This window comes from Propithecus coquereli, unplaced genomic scaffold (genome assembly GCF_000956105.1).
Source record: "Propithecus coquereli isolate 6110/MARCELLA unplaced genomic scaffold, Pcoq_1.0 Scaffold723, whole genome shotgun sequence".
Taxonomy (NCBI): Eukaryota; Metazoa; Chordata; class Mammalia; order Primates; family Indriidae; genus Propithecus; species Propithecus coquereli.
In genome coordinates, this window is record NW_012153319.1 from 68,692 (window position 1) to 72,914 (window position 4,223).

The 4,223-nt window shown below is 48.9% G+C and overlaps 1 protein-coding gene across 1 annotated transcript in view; it reads left to right on the forward strand.

Moving 5' to 3' along the window:
• LOC105824233 (testis-specific serine/threonine-protein kinase 1-like) overlaps positions 1 to 4,223 on the forward strand; it is a 9,088-nt gene that overhangs the window by 3,461 nt on the left and 1,404 nt on the right. The window lies entirely within an intron of this gene.

Consider the following 4,223-nt stretch of genomic DNA (forward strand, 5'->3'; position numbering starts at 1 on the left):
GAGCTCACTGTTTTGCTTTTTTTTCCCTTTGACTAGCCTGATCATGTAGTCACTCAGTCTGTCTCCAGGGGTCATCTCCTGTCATCTCTGAGATTGGACCTGCACCCACGGTGGTCCTGGAGATACAGAAGTAGGTGCCTCAGGGGAAGGCACAGGCCTACCCTGCGCAATCCTGGTGGTAGTTTGGTGCTTTCCTGCAAGGCGCCACCAAGGCAGGGAGCAGGCAAGCTTTCTTCCTTCAGGAGTGAGCCAGTCCTGGGCACGATGGCTGTACTGATGCTCTCCCACCCACACACGTGGCCCCTACCTCCATCACACGGAGACCGGATCCCTCAGCCATCCCCGGCCCCTCCTCTTATGTTTCCCCACAAGGATTCAGTTGGCATCTGGGAAGACTTGCCACGACCTGGAGCTCTGAGGAAAGTGGGTTGAGAGCCCTGTGGCTAGGTACGAGTGCCACCCTCTGACTTCTCTCCTGCCCCTGTGGGGTGGCATGGGGGCAGAGACAAAGCCGGTGGATTGGTTATGGCATGGGCGTGATATGGGGAATCCCAGCTGAGCCTGCCTGGTCTCTGGCCAGAGGAGCTCTGAGTCTAGTCGGGCCATTGTCCCCATTTCATACACAAGGACACCAAGGCTGGTAATGGATCAGGCTCTCGGGTATCTTGAGACACAGCGCAGCTACGCTCTGAAATCTTCCCATTCCAAATCCAGTGCCCTTTCAATTTTTCCTTCTTACAACCCGAGGTCTATGTAGGATAGCCAATTTCTATTAATATAATAAGGTAGTGGTGAAAGAAGTCAACCGGTGAGTAGTTATTAAGTGGTTACTGCGTAGTTACTAAGTTACTGCTCTGTAAGGGAAGGCAAGCAGTTCAGCCAAGGCTATGTGATGCCCAGTGGGATTGCAGGTCTTCTGGGATTCGGCACACAGAGCCTGGTGGCTGAGCAGGAGAGAGGCTGCAAAGTGGGGGCTTGAGAGGCAACTCCCCACCTCTTCTAATCCCCGGTGGGCTCCATGGCTGGCCCCTGGGGCTGTGGGCTCTGCCTGCCCAGAGTCATCAGGGAGTGGCTTGAGCTGCTGGTCTGGCTGTGGGCTGTTGGCCTGCCTGGAGGATTATCAGGGTCTTGCAGAGACTTTATTGGGACAAACGTCTTTGTGCTTTGAAAATACATTCGACTTTGATCCTATTTGGAAACTCTTTAATTGATTGTTAATTCTGGTTTTTTAAAAAAGTTGTGGTAAAATATACAAACAAAATTTACCATTTTAACCATTTTTTAAGTGAACAGCTCAGTGGTATTAAGTTTACATTCACGTTGCCATGTTACCACCACCATCTATCTCCAGAACTCTTTTCATCTTGTAAGACTGAAACTCTGTACCCATTAAACAGTCACTCCCCATTGTCCCCTCCCCCAGGCCCTGGCAACCACCATTGTACTTTCTGTCCCTATGAATTTGCCTATTCTAGGTTCCTCCTATAAATGGAATCATACAATGTTTGTCCTTTTGTGTCTGGCTTATTTTACGTAGTGTAATGTCTTTGAGGTTCTTCCATGTTATAGCATGTATCGGGACTTTATTGCTTTTTATGATCGATAATACTCACTTGATGGACATACTTCATTTTATTTATCCATGCATCAGTTGATGGACGTGTGGGTTGTTTCTACCTTTTGGCTGTTGTGAATAATTCTGCTATGAACATTCATGAACAAGTTTGGGTGTGGGCATGTTTTCGTTTCTCTTGGGTAGATCCATAGTAGTGGAATTTCTAGGTTAGCTCTGTTTAACATTTTGAGGAACTGCCGGACTGTTCCACAGGGGCTGCATCATTTTACATTCCCAGCAACAATTCTGATTTCTCCACATCTTGCTAATCCTGTCATCTTTCGCAGCCTTCAAACTGATCTGGCTACCTCTAATTATTTTTTTCCCATTATATTTCTAAAACATAGGTGAAACATTTCATTCTCCTAAAGCCCACAGCAGCTCCCTGTTGCCTGCAGGTAGAGTTTAGGGCTCAGGGGCTCTGTGCTTGGGCCTCAACTACCTTTTCATCCTCCAAGCACATCACTGCTGCGAGGCCTTGTCTCCTAGTTTCCCCGCCACACCGCACTCTCCCTGCCTCTTTGTTTCACTGCTGGCTTCTGCTGCAGTGCGTTTCCATTTCTCAAGGCTTGATGCAAGGGCTTGCTCCTTCGCCTTCCGTAATCCCTTTGAATGAATTGTTCTCTGCCCTTAGATATTGCCTGTGTTTCTCTTTATATTATTCGGCTTTTGTAAAAAAAAAAAAATAACTGTTTATAGGCCTGTTAACTCTGCTGAGCAGTGAACCCTGGGGGCAGGAGTTGTTCTCACTCTTTTGTGTGCCTGGCACCTGGTGCCTTGCCCACAATGGTAGATGCTCTGGTGAGGGACCAAGGGGCTCCCTGTGTGATAGACCACACCACTGTCCCAAGGCAGCTATTAACCAGCCTGTGTGCACAGAGCCCAGGGAGGGACTGGTCCCCAGGGGGCCCCTGGCACTGTGACACTCCTGGCTCTTCGTGGGCCCTGTCTCAATCTTTCCTGTTTCCTCTCTAGGTTTGTGGACTGGTGCAGCCATTGCCTGTGGTAGGAGTGATGCTGCACGGCAGTGCCGAACCCCTCTGAATATGGTAAGGATGGATGCCCGCCTATCGTGCTGGCGTTCTTTGGTTACTTTACTCCTAGGGGTGAGGGGCATTTCCCTGGTAGACTCTGAAGGCTCTCATTATGGAGCAGCTTTCTTCCCAGGAGGTCTGTTGGCACTTTTGAGGGTGTGAATGCTTGACCTGCAGTTGAAGTGGCTTACAGGGCCTTGTCACAGTTGCTGGAAAGGCACAAAGTTAGCATGTTTCGTTGAACTCTTGTTACTCCAATACGTGGTGGGTCTTCTATCGTGTTGAGCTGTTGCTGAAGTGTCCCCGGCCTCTGTTCCTTTTGCTTTGGGCAGTATCTGGGAAATGCTCCCTGCACAGATTGGCATGGCCCCTCCCACAACATGTCCTAATCCATTTTTCCCCCTCAGTGATCATTTGTTGTTGACTCGCAACATTCCGATAGGGCCATAGTGTTTCCAGGTAGAACAGATCATGTGCTGGAGCAGAACTGTATTCATCTGCACATGGTTGAAGAGAGAAGTGACATCTCAGCTGATAGTAACTTGTCTCTTCCTCCAAACCCCTGTTTCTAGATTCGAATCGCGGCCTTAAATGCCAGCTCCACAGTTGAGGATGATCATGAAGGAAGCTTTAAAAGTCACAAAACCCAGACAAAGGAGGCTCAGGTATGTAATCCAAGGTCTTCCTCTGCAGGAAAACCTTGCTTCTTATTCTGTAGATGGAACCTCATTTTAAATGCAGTCAGCTATCTCCTTAATGGGATTTTAGGGGGAATTTCTGAAAGATGGCTGGCTTTCCATCTCACGTTAAACCTGTTGCACTTAGGAGACAGTCATATTGAAGAGAAATTATATTTATTCTGTCAGTTCAGCCCCGGGGCCCACTTTTCCAGCTGGTGCCAGCTTTCCACGCAGCCCATTCTTTGTGCAGACCTTGGGCCTTTGTGTGCCCAGGGAATGGTAGAATATCAATGGGAAGTGGTACTTTGAGGTTCCTTACTGCGTTTCCCTCACCATACAGTGTGGTGAGACACTTGAGGGGAGCTGCCTTGCCTGGATCGTGCTCCAGGGCAGTGGAGAGCCAAGTCTGACTTCAGCTCCCTGGGTTCTCAGTCACTCCTCTCTACCATGAGGCCCGGCATCTCTTCCATTTCAGCTTTTCTTCTTTCCATCCATCCATCCCCACCATGTCCTGCCTTACTGTAACAAGGTTGTACTTCTGTCTTTGTTTTTCCTGGAATAAGTGTATATTGGCCCTCCCCCTGCCCCCACCCTGCATTTTATGGGGAATAATAAGGACAGTTCCAGAGCTCTCTCACAAGTTAGCTGTCCTTGTTCTGCAGAGAATGTCAGCAGGGGTCGGCCTGTTCAATATCCCCTCCCTCCATCCCAGAGGAGATTGTCATCCTCCCAGGCAGTGATCAGGCTAGGGCAGAATGGCTGTTAGAAAGCAATGGAAACCATTCACACTGAACTTTTATTTATTTATATTTTATTTTTTTAGAGATGGGGGTCTCACTCTGTCATCCAGGCTGGAGTGCGGTGGCACAATCATAGCCAGGCTCCGGTACCCAC